This window comes from Chiroxiphia lanceolata, chromosome 2 (genome assembly GCF_009829145.1).
Source record: "Chiroxiphia lanceolata isolate bChiLan1 chromosome 2, bChiLan1.pri, whole genome shotgun sequence".
Lineage (NCBI taxonomy): Eukaryota > Metazoa > Chordata > Aves > Passeriformes > Pipridae > Chiroxiphia > Chiroxiphia lanceolata.
Window position 1 is genome coordinate 96,808,485 of NC_045638.1, and position 19,621 is coordinate 96,828,105.

Sequence of the window (19,621 nt, forward strand, 5' to 3'; positions counted from 1 at the left end):
TAATGGGACACCCCGTCGTGCAAGAAGGACCCCAACAAGGGATGTTTCCGGGAAAACACTGGTGACAAACTTTGACGTGGAAGATGGAGAAACCATCTGGAATAGGAGTGCTTCCCCGTGTGGCTCCAAGAGACAGATAAAAATACTTGTGATTACAAACACGGGAGGCAACTTGGGTAAGGGTGATAACTTTAAATTGGATGGTTTGCACAAAGGGAAGGACAGAGAACAGCAAACATAACCAACCTCCAGGATGAGGGAACTGGGAGAACTGTTATGTTGGATCACAAAGGAGTAGTCCATCAGGAATAAAGGAAATAGGAAGCTCAGGGTTCTTCAAAGGCTTGATAGCCACCAAATGTCAACTACTCTGGTGTACAGGAAGGAAAAGGAAGTACTGCAAGAGATTAATTTGGATAAAGCATGAGTTTTATTTGACCTGAAATAAAAAAGCAGCATTCAGAAAGCAGAAAGGTAGCTCAGGTGGAGAATTTTGGGAGAACCAAAAAAAACCAGCAAACCAAAAACACCCCGAAAAACAAAGAGGTGTTAAGGACGGTGAAAAGCTCTATAAACATACTAATGGTATAACAATTGAGGAAGGTCTTGGCCTTTTCGATGGGAAAGGATGGAGCCTGACACAGCCAACTTCCCTTCCGGAGGAACCAGCAACCAACAAGCGGGTCTTGGGGCTGAGAATTCCCGTGGTCTCCCCGGTTCGGACTCGGCTGCAAACCCAGCACTTGCAAATAAGCCTTTGCTCTACAAACACCTGCTGGCTCTGTCTGAGGGGGTCTCAGCCCTAAACACAGAGGTCCCACAGCGCCCTGTGCCGGGGCGAGGCGTCCCAGGGCCATGGCAGGGACTGGAGCACTCTTGAGAAAACGCCTTTCCCTCGCCGCTTCCCAGGATGAGCAGCCGAGACCGGCCTGGGACAGGCAGCGGGGCGGGCGCTTTCCCGTGGCTCAGGCCTGCGAGAAAGGAAGTGATTATACGTGTCCCTTCCTCCCACCCGCGGGACAACCTCCAGACCCCTCGTTCCCCTTCTCATCCCAGTCCCCCCCTCCGCGACCCCCCGCGCACTCCGGGCGGGGGACGCCCCCCCATTGGCCGCGCGCGGCCCGTCCGCTGCGCTCCCATTGGCCTGGAGCACCGAGGCTCCGCCCCGCTCCCCCGTTCCCATTGGCCGCCCGCGCCAGCGCGGCCCCGCCCCGGCCCCGCCCCCCAAGGGGTCATTTAAGTTTATGGAGGGAAATAAATAAATAAAGCGGGAAATAGAAAATGCGCAGCGGGCGGGGGGGGGGCGGGGCGCGGGGGAGTGCAACCGAACCTGCTGACTGCGGGGCGGGCGCCCTGGCGGCGACCAATCGGCGCCCAGCCGCCGGAGAGAGTGACATCCCCGCGGAGCCAATCACAGCCCGCGAGCGGCGAGGGCGGCCGCTGGCTTTCTAAAATCCGGCCAATCAGAGGCGCCGCCGGTTTGACCGACGTTCACACCTTCCAATAGAAGCGGCGCGTAGCGGGCCGGCTTCGCCTATAGAGAATTAGCGCCGAGCCGCGAGGAGCGGGGCGGGCCCAGGCGGCGGCGCGGAGGGGGCGGGGCCGGACCGTGAGTGGCGGCCCTGGGAGCCAATGGGAGCGGCCCGTCGGGGCGGGGGGGCCCGGGGCCAATGAGGGGCCCCCGCGGGGCGGCGGCGGCCGCCTCTGAAAGTGCCGCGAGCCGGCGGCGCGCGCGGGGGGCGCGGGAAGATGAGAAAGGTACCGGCGCTTCCGGGGTCAGCGCGCGGGCGGGGGCGGGGCTCGCGCCGGGACACGCCCACCGGGGGCGGGGCGGGCGAGGGGACGGGGTAGGTGGGGGGTGAGGGGCTCCCGCGTCCCGCAGGACAGGGAGGGGGAAAGAGAGAGAGAGAGAGAGACCCTGCTCCGGGAGGGAGAACAGCCCGTGTTGAGGGAGGGGGGACAGCCCGCACACGCCGCCGCCCGGAGTTTTTTCAACCGTCCCGAAAAAAAAGTTTGGCATCCGGCGGGGCCGCTCCCCCGAGGGCGCGCGGCCGGAGAGGGAGAGTTGGCACCGATATTCCACCCCCCCCGCTTATCCCCCCCCCCACCCCAGCGCCGCTGCTCCTCCTCCTCCTTCTCCTCCTCCTCCTCCTCCGGCCGCGGCGCTGGGAAAAGTTGGCGGCGCCTGTTTGTTCGCGAGGGCTGGGGAGGGGACAGAGATCCCGGAGCCGTCCGGACGCGGTCCTGTGCCATAGGATCTGTGTGCCACAGGATCCTTGTGCTCTGGGACGGCCCTGCTCGAGCAGGGAGGCCGGACCCGATGAACCGCTGTGTTCCCTTCCAGCCTGACCCCGCCTGACCCCCGGGATGGAGGCGATGCGGGTGCTGCCGCCCGGGATGCCCTGCGGGATGAGGGGCCGGGTGGGAGCTGCTCGTCCTCCCCCACTGCAGAGCTCGGCTTCTTCTTTTATTTTTGTTGTTGTTGTTGTTGTTGTTGTTTTATGCCGTGGCCGAAGGCTCGTGGAGCAAATAAGTTGTTCCTCGCTGCTCCTGGCCGAGGCTCTGGCAGGTCCCACCCGAGCGGGACTCCAAAAGCCCCCCCCGTGCCTTGTGCTTCCAGCGCCGGGCATCGCCCCTCGCAGGGACTCGCTCCCGGGATCCTTTAGCCCCGTCGGCAGGGAGGGGGCTCGCGGGTGTAAATCGAAGAAAATGGGTATGTTGGATGAGAGGAAACGCGCCGCCGACCCGCCGGCCGTGTTCCCAGACTTTGCCTCCCTTTGCAGCGGAGTCAGTCGGTGTTTCCCAGGTTAAAAGCCCTCCTGTGTCAGCCCTGTATCCTCTTTGCTGGACGGCAGATGGGAAATTGTAACAAAGTAGGAGTCGCTGCCTAGTAAAGCAAAGTAATGTGCGAAGCCTGTAGCTGGGCTCTCTCGGCAGAGTAGTTATTTGGGAGTGAAAAGTACCGCCATAAAACCTGTTGTTGTCTACAGCTACTGTATCACAGCCCTGAAATCCGAGCGCCTTCCTGGGTCGTTCTGAATGCCTGGGATGTACTCTCCATGTAGAAACGATGTCTTTGGAATTTACGGGGCTAAGGTGGTAGAAATGCAGAATCATTTAGCATGCGTGAATCTTGGGGTGCTGTAAAAGAATGGGTAACTCAAGACAAAAATAAATCTATGATACGAAAGTATTGTTACCCTTCTCTCTCTCTCTCTCTCACACACACACACACACAAACCACCCTCAGAGGCAAGAGCTTTTTTAGCAGCTAGGCTGTCTTCACAGGATGCAATGAGTACACAATATTAGAGCTGATTGGGAGGATCCTTCCCATCCCAGTGGAAAATGTGGTATTTGTGAAGTTGCAGTTTTCTGCAGAAAAACTGCAGATTCCAGTTTTGCTGGAAAAAACTAAGTTTGATTTTTCTGACCAGAAAATTAAAGTGATGGTTCATGGCTACCTGCCTTGAAGACTTCTGTCAATTCTACTTTCTGCTTGCAAGGAGAAAGCATGGTTAACAAAATCTTCCCCTGAGACCTCCACTTTTTTTTTTTCCCCCTTTCTCCCCCCTTTAAAGGAATTGCTTGGAATTTTTATTCTACAAAGGACATGAGAAGCTTTACTTCTTACCCTGAAACAGAACTGAACATTTTTTCATAGGATGAAAATTCCAGTATTTGGCCAGCCCAATTCAAAACTTCTGGAAACTTGGGGCAGATCTTTGGCTTGTACAAACTGGCTAGTTCCATTGTGTTTAGTCCACAGAGGATTTGGCCCTAGTTAATTAATGGTTCACCCGAGGTCATGCAGCAAGTTGATTTTTAAAGCTGGAGACTGAATCCAGAGCTGTTATTATTCAATCCTCTCATATATCTTGAAGTTTACTGCACAACATTATATTTTTCTTAGACAAGCTGGATTAATAAGAACCAGAATCCGCAAGGCTCTGATTACAACTTTTCTTAAAAATCATGTTCTGAAAAATCTATTCAATTGTGATCTTACTAGAAAAGCGAGTAAATATGTTGTAATTAGTGCATAGGTGACACTGACTACTGAGGGAGAGAGAGGCCTGAAAAACTGCTTTTGTTATTTAAACCTTTCTTTCAAAGTACAAAAGCATTTGATTGGCACTTCACTGATTTAATAGTCCATTTGTAATGCAGGAAGAACATTACAGAAAATTTTAGCATTATTTTAAATCTCATCATTTAATCTGTAGGTGTTTTTTAAAAATCCTCATTTCTAGGAGAAAAAAAACTTTCTGATAGCATGTGGAATCTGTACCTAGTCAGTTGTTAAAGACACGAATGCCTTGTGTCTTCCAAAATGAAATGGTTTATGAGTCTTAAAATGTACCTTGTTTGTTGTGTTAGCACAAAAATAAAATAAAATAAAATAAAAATCCTTTTGGCCAAGGATTTCGTGGTTGCTCTTACTATGTTATAACATTAGGAATGGAACTCTAAGCCCCCTGCTTTAAAATCAGGGTTGCCAGCATTCAGACTAAAGAGGAGAACAATTCAGATCCTGGCAGTGCCAGATGTACGAGATACAAGCTAGCTCATTCAATCATCTGAATTTACAGAGGTGGTCTTTCACCTGTACTTGCATAAAGATGCTTTGTGAAAGTTGAATTATTTCCTGTTTTACACATGGGGAAGATACAAAGGCAAGAAATCCAAACAGACTGGCTGCACACACCCCTTCCCCCTCCTCTATATTTCTGATTTTCAGAGGAAAATAAGATTTCATAAAGTTCATAAAGGCTTGTCTCTGCCTTCTGAGCATTGGGGAGTGGCTTTGTTGTTAAAATATTATGTAGTAGAAAGACCCTGAATTAAACAGCACGGAAATGACTTCCCAATGTCAAAGAGCAGTCAGTGACAGAGTTTGAACAGACCTTCTGCCTCCCAGGCCACAGCTGCACCTATTGGCTTCATTGTCCCATCCCTCCTACGCACATGCATGCCTGGCATTGTTTTGGAAATACAGCAGAAACTTGATAATTCAAACTGATGACTCGGAGAGCCACTTGTGGAATTAATTTATTGGGTAAATTAATGACTAGGTATGCAAGCAGATTAAAAAAAAAAAGATGGTGTGTCATAGTGTATGATTTCTTCTGTTACCTCAAACAGTGTGATTTATTTGTCACTGCATTAATTGAGTATCCTGGAGAATGTTTTGTTCGAAATTTTATAAGTGAAGTCTTAAAAAATCTCAGCGTGGTCCTGTCCTTGTTAGGGAAATCTGTGAGGGGAATTGGGTTTTCAGCTCTTCAATGAGGAGTTGTAATTTGGATTAGAAATTAATCCATAGCACCTATTTGATGGCACAGGATTTATAGCCTGCCGCAGAGGTTAAACCATAGCCTCAGTATACTGATCTGTGCTGTAGGCTTATTTGATTTCGGCAGGGCTGCCTGCCTAAGACAAATAGGATTTGATCCTTGCTGGGTAACCTTCGTCAAATTCCAGGCGGCCCTCAAGACTTGCTATTTCCATCTTGGTATTAGAAAATAAGTGTGTTCTTTCTGTTTATTTTTCACAGGGCCTCGGTATTGTTCAGTATAGTTTGTCATGTGAGGCTGTAAATCCCTTCAAGCGAGGTGGAATTTTAGATTTGCAAACTGTTCCCAAATGATCGCATGTGTATCCTGAAGGAAAAGGCTGTCCTCTAGCCAAGTATGGACAGAACTTACTGAGTTTAGCTCATTAAGATTCCAGAGTGACTGCAGATATTAATGTAGAAGATGCTATGGGGAAAAATAATTATTTTTAATTTGCTCAAACTACCAGATTAATGTTAAGTAAGCAGAATTCATCTGTAATTGCCCAAGAAATCTTACCAGCAGTTTAAGCTCTCTGAAGAGCTATTGCAGAAAGTGTGCACAAATCATTACGGTATTGACAAACAAACAAAAAAATTAGTGTCTCAAATTGGCAGCTTTTAGTAAACTTTGCTTGTTTACCCTTACACAGGCATGCTGACCCTTGATCTTGGGTATCAGAGCAAATCAAAATTCATTTCTTTAATTTTCATGTATACATTGAGATGAATCATTGGACATTTGTGAAGTGAAAGACAATAGTTGCCATTGATTGTTTTTCACAACCTGAGGTGATTTTGGAAGGTCTGTGTTGCTTCAAGAGGTCCCAGGTTTGTTGCCTGATCAGGGTGAGCAGAAAAAAAAAGATTTTGGGGTGTAGATTGTTTTGTGCTTACCGATATCAGTAGGTCTCGGGTTCTACTCTCATTTTCCCAGATATTTGTGAAAGATACCTCAAGGAATACCAAAATACAACACTTTGTTATCAAATTTTCTCATAAGGGAAAGTTCTGATTCTGGTTCTTGTAGCTGCTTATTCAAAGAAATAATTACTCCTTCCTCTTTCCTTAATTTTTTGATCCAATATGGGTTCCAACTCAGTTATTGCTTCTTACGTTTTCACGAAAGCATGCTGAAGACTGAGTACTTGTTTACTGTTTTGGGTTCCTGGCTTAAGACTTGGGCATCATGAAGCTCTCTGCTCTGCCACAAATAGCATATTTGACTTTAGGGAAAATTGCTCAGTCTTTGTTTCCTATCTGTACAACGGGAATAATACCATGTGCTGTCATCACAAATATTTGCAAAGGTATGTACATGGAGAATTCCGAAATGCTGCTGTCAGGGTTATAAATAATATCTCGAGTAATAATTTCAAATGGTAGGTGCCAGTTTTTCCATTGACTGTTTGGTTTGACAATAAATGCCAATGCCAGTAATTTTATAAACTTTGGTGTAGTTATTCTGGGTTTGCATCAGAAAAGAGAAGGTGGCTTAGACATGAATTTCCTCTTTGAAATAACTGAAGTGACATCAGTGGAATTATACAGGAATGATTTTGGCATTGATACTACTGAAAAACATAGTGCTCTGTGAGTGCTTTGGCCTCATACAAAGTGAGCTGTATTAGTAGTACAGGAGTACAAAACTTCTTTGGAATTGTAGTCTCCTCTTTACCATTTTAAGTTTTCAAGTCCTGCAGCTAGCAAGCAGTGTTTCTGTAAGAACTTACCGGATTCAAAAATGTGCACGTCTCACACTCAATACTAATTGTACACACAAATGACTTAATTTCCCATATGGCCTTTAGCACATCCATTTGACTAAAGCTTAAGAACGTAGAAGTTTTACAGCATTTTTGTAACAAACTCCAGTCAGACATCTAGGCTGCTTTTCTTATACGTAACACTTTCTATTTCCAGACACTGTAAATATTGGCCTTCAGAAAAGCTTTGTACAGTGTTTACCCACATCACTTTATGGAAGATGAAGAAAGAAGAAAATACCCACTGTTTCCAAAACTGGAATTTTTGACTGCTTGTATTTTTGCATGCGCCTTCTGAGACCCTGAGGCTTTATTTCCAACACCAGCACTACTAGTTCTGTACACATCCTTCTCCCACTGGTGCTATAAGCTGTAAGTTGCAGTCATGAAGCATAACTACCTCAAGGAAGATACTGAACACTGTCAAAACTCATGTAGAAGTTATGGCTTTTAGGTGTAGTGAAACAAGGGCAAAGTTCTTTGAAACAGATTGGAAGTGCCTGAAGTTTGGGCCTCTAGAAAAGTTGTCATTCTTCAGTATTTTTAAGTGTAACAGAATGAAGTCAGGGATTGAAATGGCAAGTGCTGCTGTTCTTCTGTTAAAAGCAGCAACACATGTTTTGTTAAGAAATTTTCTGTTTCATAGCTGTCAAGTAAATAAATAAAAGCTTTGTGCTATTTAGATGGAGTTTAAGTGTTGAGTCTAGTTTATCTCCAAAACGATTTGTAGGACTTCTCCCTCATTGTAGTGTATGAATAACACCCACTGAACTCAATGTGAGGGCTTTTTTATCATGTGGCTGAAAATAGCATTCAAACGTTGGCAGGTGCAAGACTGGTGAGAAACTTTAGTCTCACACATACAAACTAGTTGTTTAGGAGAGTCTTCTACATGGTGGTGGCTGCTCTTAGCTGGGCTGCTAGAATCAACAGAGTTGCTCACTGGCTGTCTTCTTGTTGAGATCAATCAGCTTGTATTTCCAGGAGGGTGTGTAACGAAGAAGGGCCTGATGGTGCTGATTGCAGTAATATACTTAGCTATGGCAGCTTTAGCTATTATTTATAGAAGTGCTAATTATATCAATAGAAATAGCAATATTAATACTGTTAAGTGTCAGAATCCACGCTTGACAGCATGAACTAAACACAGCTACTGTGAAACAAAGCAGCCAGCTTGTCTCCCTTGTCAAACCACCAATATGCATTTCAGGAAGAGTACACACCCACCTTAATTGCTTGGGGTCTCACCATTTTTGCTCATCTTGTTATATCACTATCATTTCAAGCTGAAAACTCACAAGACCGGCTGTTCCCATGAAGCCTAGACTGTATTCAAAGTCAATCTAGAAAATTCAAACTGTGACTAAAAGTCTAACAGTGGATTCCAGTTTAAAGCTGTCATCCTACAATGCTGGAAACTGCAAAGTGTCTTGAAGTTCAGAATCTGATCCAAACTTTTTTTTTTTTTAGTTTGTATTCTACCACGTCTTGTTTACAAAATAGTTGGTGAGGACTCACATAGACTTCAGTACCCACAGTTACCTTCAGACTACGTTATAGCCAGCCTTAATTGGTGTCTTTTAAAAGGCAGAAATCGCATTACCAAAAAAATAAACAAAACTAAAAGAAAACAAGAGCATATTGAGACATTGCCTGGCTGCATTTTTAACATTTAAAATGTGCTTGATTTCCTGTCACAGCTCTTGTTACATCTGCCTACCTCTTGTGACAGTGTTTTAGACTGACTTCCCACAGGAGCTTACAAATCAAGCAGGTTAATGTCTTCATTAAAACTGAATAACAGTTTACTTTGGGAAAAAACATATTAAATATTTCAGGATATTGAACACCAAACTACTATTAAGCTTTAACTAATGCATTTACTTTGCTGACACTTGCTCTCCAATGGGACATGTAGCTGAAGTTAATGTCACTTGAAGTGATGTTTAAGACTTCATGAGAAAGTGTTTCCAACCCCTTCTAGATGATTTTACTCTAATTCTATCACTCTGTACTTGAGAAAAAGTTTTAAATAAGTTATTTCAGCAACGTGTCATCCTTATTTTGGAAATGTAGTGGGTATAAATGTCTCCTTCAGAGTTTTAAATAATCCTTTCTATGTCCTAGATACGTGTGGTACACTGCGTAAAGAGAGTGACAGGCTGTTGGCCTCTGGACATATAAAAAATGTCCTTAGCATGCTTTGTCTTTGGGAGGAAAATACAATGATTGTTGCAAACAGAAAAGCTTTGGGTTTCGTCACTCGTGCCTATGAACCTACCTTAAGACGTGACTGATTTAGTGGATCAGGAGGACAGAAATGGAGGCACATGGCCAGTAGGACAAGGTTTCTCGGTTGGCAAGCGGTGGTATTCTGTGTGGGCTGATGTTACTGCAGAACTATGGGCTTGTGTCTTTCTCACTCTGTGCAGAATCCGTTTGCAATGATGCCGTGTGGGACACAGGGGCATCCCATCAGTAATAGGAATGGGGTTTGTTTGGGTTTCTTTTGTTCATGTTGCACTGCAAATTCTGTTGGTGTAATTTGCTTTATCAGCTCTTTTGTTTTTGTTGGGATTTTTTTTGACCTCTTCATTTGGCAATCCTACGGTTTACTTATCTATTATCAGAGCCATGTCAGACTGTGATGCGTCATTCTTTCTGGATCCGACTGCAGCAGCATCCCAGTACATGATGCAATCAAACAACATTCCTCCCCTGGCAGATTTAGACCAATCCTTTTGAAGTTTGCTAATGTACCCAAAATCAAAGCCAGTTTCAGTTCTACGCTGTAAGAATACGGATACTTTGTTGTAACTTTCCCCATCGTTGGTCTGTAATAATCCTGGAATTCTTCTGACATCTCTTTAAACTCTGTGAACAGGTGATCTGTGAGTAAATCTCCCTGAGGAGTCACAAACTTTCGTGAATTATTTACATCTACTGTAGGAATTCTGTCTTGCATTGCATACTGGACTGATTGCATAGATGATACAAACTGAATGATGCAGAAAGAAATGGAGGATGTGCCTAGCACATAAAGATATGTGGTAGTCTTATGAATATATTATATAAAAAATAATTTCTACTGTAATGCTGCTGGCTTTAGCTGCCTTAACTTGAGGGGAAAAAAAATGCCTACAAAACTTAGGGTCTTGGTTACAGCCATAAAGAGATCATTGAGAAAGATGAATGGCTTAGAAAATAATTTATGCAATAGGACAAAAATAAAAAGCCTAGTTTAACTAGTAGTGGGTATCTGAAAGACGTCATTGCTCAGTGGTGGTGTTCTGGAATATAATGAGCACTAGCCTCATCTCATTTGGCAAACATGGTAATTCCTGGTAGGACAGCAGATAATTAATGAGTGCACATGGAATATGAATTGGTTTTTATTTTTAGTGGTGGTCACGATGCATTTAAGTTCAGTAGAGTAGGAAAAAATAATTATTAGTTTTATTGGAATAATTCTGTGGGGCACTCCACTTTTTGGATAAACAAGTACAGATCAACATTTTCTTGATTTTACTTGTCACGCACATTTATTCAGTATATTGTCATTCACTCCCTTTAAGTGGTTCCATGTGTCACATTTTTGGGAAATTTACATTTGTCATTTGAAAATAAAAATTGTCTTGCAAGATAAGTAATATTGATCTGGTTTTGTTACCACAGTGGAAGAGTACTTGTACTCTCATGGTGCAAATGAATACTCAGGTTCATGATTTGTTTTCTGAAAGCCTTTGTGGCCATTTGTTAAGGCTTTGCTTTTAGTTCCTGTAAAATGTAACATTTTGGTCAAAGGACGTCTACTTAAATGGAGCAGGTTGGCTTAAAGTGAAGTTACCAAAAAAACCAAGGACTGAGAATAAGAGGGTTAATAATCCCTCATTTTCGATGAATGGGTCATCTTGGTACCAATTTACCCACTCTTGCTGTCTTGCACCTGTTCTGTAGATCCCATTCACTTGGGCTGATGATCTGGTGCTTTTTACCAAAGCAGTGCTGCACAATAACCTGGAGTTGATATGATAAGAATGCTAACTCCAGATTCCCAATTACAATTAGTGTTATTTGCATGTGTGTATTCTAACAGAAACTAGGGAATTCCAGATGAGATCAGTGCCCCATCCACCGGAGCCGAGTATTTTACATACTGTAAAACCTCAGGAAGCTTATAGTTAATCAGGCAAGTCGAGAGAAAGGTGAGGGAAACAAAATGTTAGAATTTCCACTGTTGTGGTTGCAGACCAAGGAGCAGAGAAAAAATAGGTGACTTGATCGGGATAATCTAGGGAAAGGAAATAGAGGTTTTCAGAGGCAACTAACTCCCACTAAAGCAAGTATGAGAGTGATGTGCCAACCTGCCATTTGTGCCTTTGAAAATTTCCCCAGGGAGTCTATTGTAGAGCCAAGCATTGAACTCTGATCTTCAGTCCCCCACCAGACAATCGTTCCTTTCTGCTTTAAGTATTTTTAATTGAAAAATACCATCTGAACAGTGTCTGTAAAGAATTACTTTTCCTCAGAACCTCCAAAAGAAAAGCAAAATGATGTGCTGCAGCAATAAATTAACCAGCGATCAAAATAAAAACCACAGTCTTGTTATGAAAACCAGAACTGGTGGGTAAATACTGTGAATTTATGACACCACTGGAAAAAAAAATCCACTCTGGTAAATGTAATACTTTTAGAATTAAAGATCTTTGCTTTAATTATTAAACTATTCAGATCTCTTCTAAACAGACTTTACATGCAAAAGCTACAACTTGTTAAAAAAACAAGCAGAAGTTCATCCCTTGCTTTTCTACGGGCGCTATTTATATCTGTGTCGGTGTTTGTTTCAGAGAAGAGAATAAAACTGAAGTCCACATGACCCTATCTTACTCTCCCCAAATAGCAGTAACACTTTTCCTTTTATACAGAGTTGTATGTATATTAACTCACACATTCTCATCACTTCATGAGGAGGTAGACTCCCTTCCCATTTTGCAGTTTGGGAAACACTGGCAGAACTCGAGGTTATACAAATCTGGAGAAATTGTGAGAGTCAAATTACACTACTGGAGTGACCCGTGTTCAGGCCACTCCAACACGTCCCCTAATAATATTTTACAAGCCTTAGCCATCTGTGTGTGATGAGATCAGAAGTAAGGAAGTCTGTAGTTGCCAAGAGGATTTTAGCAAGCAGAACTGTACAGCTACAAAGAAATCCTACAGCATCAACAGAGGAAACAGAAATATTCACACTGAGCTCTTTTTGACTCTTTTAATTGAAGACCGTTTGTTCTTGTAAAATTTTAAGGGTTTGTTCTTCCTCTTGCACACCTAATTGTTATTGACCATATTGTAAGCTTTGCATACATTATTAGGAGTCTCCAAAATGGCTAATCCTGCATTTTGCAAAAGCAAGAAGATACCACTTCTGCTGCCTCTCTCTGTGCACTTGTAGGGGTAGCCAACCCCTTCATCCTGGCTGCATCCCCGGGATTTGCCCTCCTTCCCCTCACAAACACCCCACACATATGCTCAGAAGTACCCCAAACAAGAAATCTCCCAAGAATTCTCTATCAAATTCTGATTCATGGAGCTCTTGCTATGCATGGACCTCAGAGTAATTAGATGGGCTCATTACTTACATCTTCCTGGTTTTATTTGTTTTAAGATGGACTTCACAAAAACAAATAAATACAAAGGATAGGCCTTTCAGAAGCTCTCACCATCAGCCTTGCTCTTCTCCTTTTGCAAACAATCAGGACTGGACTGGACTGGAGGTGGAATTAAACCCACACTGGGCATTTTCAACACTCCCAGTCATAGCCTCTCCCCAGAGATTTTATAATCTTACAAAAGGGACGAATTGATTAATACTGAAGTCGATCAATTAATATGAATCTTAAGTTCTCAAGAACAGCTTTGATTCTGGAACAGAAAGTCCCCTGAGCTGCTGTTTTGGTTACTATGGGTTAAGTTCTATTAGGCTTTCTCCCAGTTTGTTTTATTAGAAAATGGTATTTATTTGACTGCGGTATGCTACCTAAAATTGTTATAATTTGTTTCTTTATTTCCATAAACATTTCTGTGTTTATTTTGGAAGAGTGGTTACTTAAGGAAAAAAAAACCACCGAAGTAAGCTTAAAAATATATTGCCCGTCTCTCATATCTAATTTTCTCTTGTAATCAGTGTATATAATTTTCCTATAGCACCAATCTAAAAAAATCCAGAACAAAACAAACAAAAAGAAGAGAGGGAATAGAGACATTAGAATCTATTTTCAGGATGGTATATCAGACCACACACACTTATGGGGTAGAATAGATTTGTTATTTTGGGCAGTAATGTGGAACTTATGAGAAGCTTTCTTTTTTTATACAAAGTTAGTTCAGAGTAGATTAAAGTTTATTTCAAACTCAGCATATTTGACCTCAAGCATCATAAGAGTCATGTAGAATTGGCTCATGCTATTAAATTCCTACAGCGAACTCCATAATAATGATTAATTTCTTTCATAAACTCTCTTCATAATTAATACAGGTTTCATTGTGGGCACTGCTATTCTCATATTGATTATCTCTACAATTTAGATTGGGCTCGTAAAATGATGTCTTTGTTTACTCTGATGGCCAGACATTTATTTTACTTGGATAACTCTCACCATTTGCAAACTGAACTGGGGATATTGCTGCCATATTCAGACCTGTTTCATGCAAGAGCAGGGAGAATTTTTTGGCACCTGAGATTAATAATACTTTGGTGTTCTCTGATGCTTCTCATCTGAGAATCTGAGTTCTTTATGAACAATTAATTAAGCTTTTAATGCACCCTTCTGAAATAGGGAAGCATCAGTAGCCTCTTGCACTGATGGATAAACTCATATTTAGAGATGTTGAGTTCAAGTCACCTGCCAAGCTGTCTGTATTCAAGTTGAATATAACCCATTTGCTGAATACCAATCTTTCCTTCAGTTGTGAGGAGTTTCTTTCACCCGGCATGATAATTTTTGATGTGGCATAGTTCCTGTTGGTAGAATATGCATTTAAAAAAATTATAATGGCTGAGTATGCTTTAGCTGCTTGAACAAGTTTGGACCTTTCTTGTTGCTTGTTTCTTTTCAAAAATAATTTAATTTTATTTCTAGGAGCCTTTCATAAGCTACAGTTAAATCAATAAACTTCTAAGACTAATAAGACTAGTAAAACAAAGAAAAAACAAAAAGTGACTTTCACATTTCAGACAGACTTCAGGAGAAGCATCTTTAATGAGAGAAGGAGAAAATAATGAATGATGAGATGGAGATTTGAGTGTATTGAAGGTAAAGAACCACAAACTAGATTTTCTAACATTATTCTGTACCCTTTATACAATGTTATGCAACAGGTGAACCTTTCTCTTGTGTACATTAACAATGTAAATCCACCTTATTGCAATATTAAAGTAAACCGTTCTCATATAGCTGAGAGGTTTCAAGGAGGGGGGCAGTATATTTTGTTTAGTTCTGTTGCCCAGACTATGAAGGGTCCTGAGTCCCATGAGCTCTCTTTGTTTTGTTAAATTCAGAAGGTGCCGGGGGAAGTTGCAGTGACTGGCAGAAGGTAATGTTTGGAAAGCCTTGGAGACAAAGAGGAATTCCATTTTTTGAGCTGAATTCAGCCATCCCGCTGTTACCAAACTTACAAGCAGGGAGGGGGAAATGTGGATGTAAAAAGCAGCACTTATATACATATTAATGCTTGCAGTACAACATCCCCCATGCCTGAGGACACTAAGTGCAACTGAGGACATAGTGAGGTTTACAAGAGTACCTCACATGTTGAGATGCTTTATAGTCCCCCCTGTGAATAGCCTAGCAAAAACCATATGTGAAATATAAATATACTGGGACTTAAAAATGGAGCTGCATTCCAGCCTTTTAAGTTAATTTTGTAACATGCTGCATCTGAGGGCTTGATGTGTGTTGTATCCAATGCTAGCTGAATATTGCAGGGCTTAATAAATGCAGTATGTACTGGAGACACTAGAGGGTCTGATGGAAGACGTGAAAGAAGAAAAAGAAGATGGTGGGAAGAGCACATTTTAGTGAAAGAATAAATCCAGTTTGAACCAACTGTCTGCTTGCTTCCTTCGGTCCGAAGGCAACAATGAACTCCCATTGTCATGCTGAGTCAGTTGGCAGTGACTCACTTTATCAGTCTCAAAATTGTCCGGCATTTCATCAGAACTGGATTGCACAATGGGTTTTTCCTTTCCCCCCTTTTTTTTTCCCAATACACTTTTATTATTAATAGGCACGTAAATCATCTGACGTTAACATGTTTCCTCATTAACTTTTACTTTTTTAATTATAAGATTAATAATCATACAACTTCCCTAAGAGGGAAATACAGTAATCCCAAATCTGACTTGAAATTCTCAAGCAAAAACTTTCTTAGTTATGTGGTTCTCTCAGTTAAAAAAAAGTTAAAGCCTTTTGATACTTTCCACAGGATATTGGCATAGCTAACAGATGCTCACAATTGTTTAACTGAGGTATGTGTTCTCTGTTGGGTGTGGAGAGAAAATTTGTATGTGGAAACAGCAGCCAACATATCAAAGTTGAATTTTCTCTGCAGTATGACTTTTTTTTTTTTTTTTTCTGCAAAAGCCTCTTGGAGAAAACACAAACGTAGCATTTTATCCACTGAAACAGTGCATGCAAATGACATGAAGTATTTTATAAGCATATTTATCCCTTGAACACAAGTTACCTAAAATGCAAAGTGTAATTAAAAAACAAGAACATCTTCATGGTCTCTGTAGCCTGTGAAAAATTTAGGTCTATGAGGCTTTATATCTAACTTTGCATATTGGTGCACTTCACCAGATTCTTTGATTTTAGCACCTATGCTGTTACACAGTTTCAATGCAAGTGATATGAATAAACTAAAAATGTGTAAAAAGTGATGCTGAGCTGGCTGGACAGCAATGCATCTGTTCTAAAATCCATCATTTCTAAGTTCAGCCATCTTGTCTGCCCTAATTTAACATCTGTATTTTCCACCTGCATGACTAAATTAATTGTATTCAATCAAATCCATTTTTAATTGCATATTTAGGGCAAAATATAGATCTTCAGTTTTTAATCTTAAAAGATTTGAGATATCTAGAATATGTTCAGTACCTGTCCCAACCTTGACGTCCTACCTTGGGTTTAATCCCATCCCTCTGTGTTTCAAATCAGTCCTGGTGGCTATGAAATGGAAAGCTTCCAAGAGTCTTTGAATAATTTTTTAATTCTATTCTTCAGTGGTTCTAGTTCTTTGTTGTTAATTAGATCAAACCACATTTCCACTGAGGCTGTAACGGTAGTGTCATCAGCCTGTAATCTGTCAAGTCCCTCTGAAACCTCTTTCAGCTGCTTTTGTAAATTTAGTACCTCTCTGTAAAGTTCCTTGCAGAGAAAAATGTGTGCTATTTTTTGATCAAAGTCCTTCTTGTTCTCAGTGCAAATTTCAAGACACTTGTTGATGCAAACGCAGAGGTACATGTTCCTGAGAGGAACACCAAGTGTCTCTGAGAACCAGAGGCACTTTTTCACTCAGGTTAACCTTCTTCACTGCGTTTAGGCAGCCTGCTGGTGATAGCAGAGTGATTTTTGTCTTTAGGCTCTATAGTACAGTTTTGGAAAAGTTTGGCTGTTAGTTTTTCACTCAGTGTGGCTGCAATACAGCACTGTGTATCGGAGGCAGAAGAAATAGTTTTAAACATTCCTGTTTTGATTTTTGTTTTTGTTGTCTAACCAAAGAGCAAAGACACCTTTCTCATGTATCACTCTTGGTTGTTGGATGGTATCTTCGGTAACACCGCACAAAAATTTGTGATTTTCATTTTGGTACAGAATTAATAGCAGCAAACAAGGACATACATTTCATTGTCCATAAGCTTGTGGCCATTGGGAGATAATTTGTCATGTTTAGACAGCAAACCTACACTAATGTCACTGTTCAAAGCTGTTACTTTTTCTTTTACTATCTCCCTGTTTCTTCTCTTGGAGATTCTTGTAGTGGACAGCTGAATTTACAAGTCTCTTAAAGAAATGTTTCAATCATTGCTATCAATTGCTTCTTTTGTATTCCACTGAAGGCAATATCATTAAGAAAAAAATAAGGTGGCATCTGTCTTGTTAAGCAGAGATTTTCTATATAGCATAATCAACTAGTAAGCGTATTTCTGGGACTTCAAAACACAAAGGTGTCTAATGTTGAAGAGCATCTAGGAGGTTTGGAACACATTTAAATCATCATTACAGCTACATTTAATAATGATAATGATAGCATTAAAACATCTCACTTTCAGAATCATCAAACTCATCAGAGTCCTGCTTCAGTAGTTTCACTTAAAAGAAATCTCATCTTGAAGTGTCTGCAAAAATGAATTGTCTGCACTTTTTGAGATGGATATGAATTCATCCCAACTTATTCTTGAACAATTTTTGATAATGCCTACACTATACTGTTAAAGAATTATCTTGGGCTTTGTATTCCTTTGGTACATGCATACACTTGTTGCATTCAACTTCTCTTGAAGTCAGATAAATGAATATTTTTATGTGTGTTAGCCATTACACTCCAGTTTTTAACACTGGTAACTTTAATATTAACAGTAGAGCAAGAAGCCTGCAGCCTGGATTTAACAGTTAGGACAGAAAACCTAAGTGAGAACACTAGCTTTTGTTAGACCCTTGTTACAGAATACTCAGACTACTTAATAGCAGGTTTTAGATACTAAAAGTATTGTAAGCTCATGTTCAAAACTTGTTTCATTTATTACTTTCTTTTTAGCATCAGATGAAAAATTATTCCATCAACTAGCAGCACCTCTCTCATCAGGCCCTGAAAGCATTGCTTATTCTCCATGTAAGTAGAAAGGCTAAAGTGTACATTTTTACTGTCTTTTATGAGGGACAGAAATCATTGTACTCTTGTCACTTTCCTGTTGAGTTTTAGAATGTTTAAATTTCTTATTTACCAATAGAAATTTGAGCCTAATTTTTCAAACATCACCTGTTCCTATTCTTTGTTATTTTCACGTAAACATTTCTAAGTGTCAGATTCTGAAGAGTCAGGACGAATAGAAAAATACCACTGGATTGTTCCTGTATCTGACATTGTAATACAGGTATCATGACTCATGGACTCTTGGTCAAACTAAATATAAGCAACCCCTGCAGCAAAATGTAATAACATCTTCTCTGGGTCTATTGTGAGGGGCTGACATCTTGGGTCAAATGTTTTTCTGCTTTTGAAACTATCCCTAGCTTTGTCTGTCAGGTCTCTATCCCATCAATCATATCTGTGTGAGTTTTGTTTTGGTGTTTAAATGGGAGGGCATGGGGAGCATCTCTCTAAAAGCCAGTGTTCCTCAGATGCTTTCAGTTGCTGAAAAGAGAAAAATATGCTAATTCACCAATACCATACAATTTGTGCTGCTTTTGTTCATATTTGTCATATTTAGTGGTCCTTTATAGGTTATTGCCTTTTTTGCCTCTGTTTTATTTGTTTGTTGGCTTGTTTTTTGTTTTGTTTGGGGTTTTTTTTTGTTTGTTTTTTTTCAATCTCTGTCATGGCTGCAAAGTAGTATACATCTATGTGCCAGGAGTGTTCAAGGCCAGGTTGGGTGAGGCTTTGAACAACTGGGTCTAGTGGAAGGTGTCCCTGCCCATGGCAGGTGGTTGGAACTAGATGATCTTTAAGGTCCCTTCCAACTCAAACCACTCTATGATTTTATGATTCCCTTCTCTGTGCAATCTTAGATTTAGTTCTGTTAAAGGAAAACCTAGCTATTAGTTTAATAGTTTAATAGACTAGTTGATCTAGTCTTTAGTGCACATGAGACAACCAAGAACTGAAAGACTAAGTTAGCAGGAAGGAGTTGGAGTATGGAAGTGTGCTAAGAGGAGCAGGGTTAAGGCTGCAAAGAAACAGTGTTTTTTTACTGTACTGTTTTTTAATTACATGCCACAATCCACAGATCTTCCCAGACATATACAGATTTCTATGATAAGCCTAAGGGCTGCAGCTATAGGAAATTTCTTTTTAGCCCAAGCAGTTTTAACCAGGAATTTGTTTTTAGCAGAAGAAACTTCAGTTTAAAGGCAAATCTGTGATGTTAGAGGTGCTTATGGCTACTCCTAAAAGTGCTTTCTGGCCATTTAGTTGTGACATTGAAGTAATTCAAGGTACAAGGTTTGACTTCCAGCTTTATGGTCTGCCTTTGCCACAGTTTTCAATATGGTTCCTAGCCTTTAATTTACATTCTTTTTAGCTGTTAGAAAACAAACTGGAAATATCTTCTTTTACTCTAGTAGGAAGTTTTTTATAATCCTTGAGGGGAATGAGATAACTTTATGCACTTTTCCCTTATTTTATTCCCCATTTTGCCCGTCTTGTTCCTTGATGGCTTTTATTCTTTGATCAATTCCATCAATTTTAATTGGAATTTTTTTTCCTGTCTTCTCTTGTGATAAAAAGATATTTTCAAGTA

General features: G+C 41.1%; 1 protein-coding gene and 1 long non-coding RNA gene across 4 annotated transcripts in view; one reads left to right on the forward strand and one right to left on the reverse strand.

The window, feature by feature from the left end:
* Positions 1-411: 411 nt before the first annotated feature.
* LOC116783097 lies at positions 412-1,479 on the reverse strand. Its single transcript, XR_004355465.1, has 2 exons — positions 1,331-1,479; positions 412-971 (listed from the first exon to the last, which is right to left on the reverse strand). It is a non-coding gene; the product is annotated as an uncharacterized LOC116783097 (long non-coding RNA).
* A 248-nt stretch (positions 1,480-1,727) lies between these two features.
* ZBTB20 (zinc finger and BTB domain containing 20) overlaps positions 1,728-19,621 on the forward strand; it is a 477,688-nt gene continuing 459,794 nt past the window's right edge. Inside the window, exon 1 of one of the 3 annotated variants that reach the window (XM_032678457.1) lies at positions 1,728-1,758. The gene's annotated coding sequence lies outside the window, so the exon portion shown is untranslated. Of the gene's footprint in view, positions 1,759-9,918; positions 9,993-17,919; positions 17,995-19,621 lie in introns of those variants that run through there. The other 2 variants (XM_032678452.1, XM_032678453.1) reach the window with 2 other exon arrangements.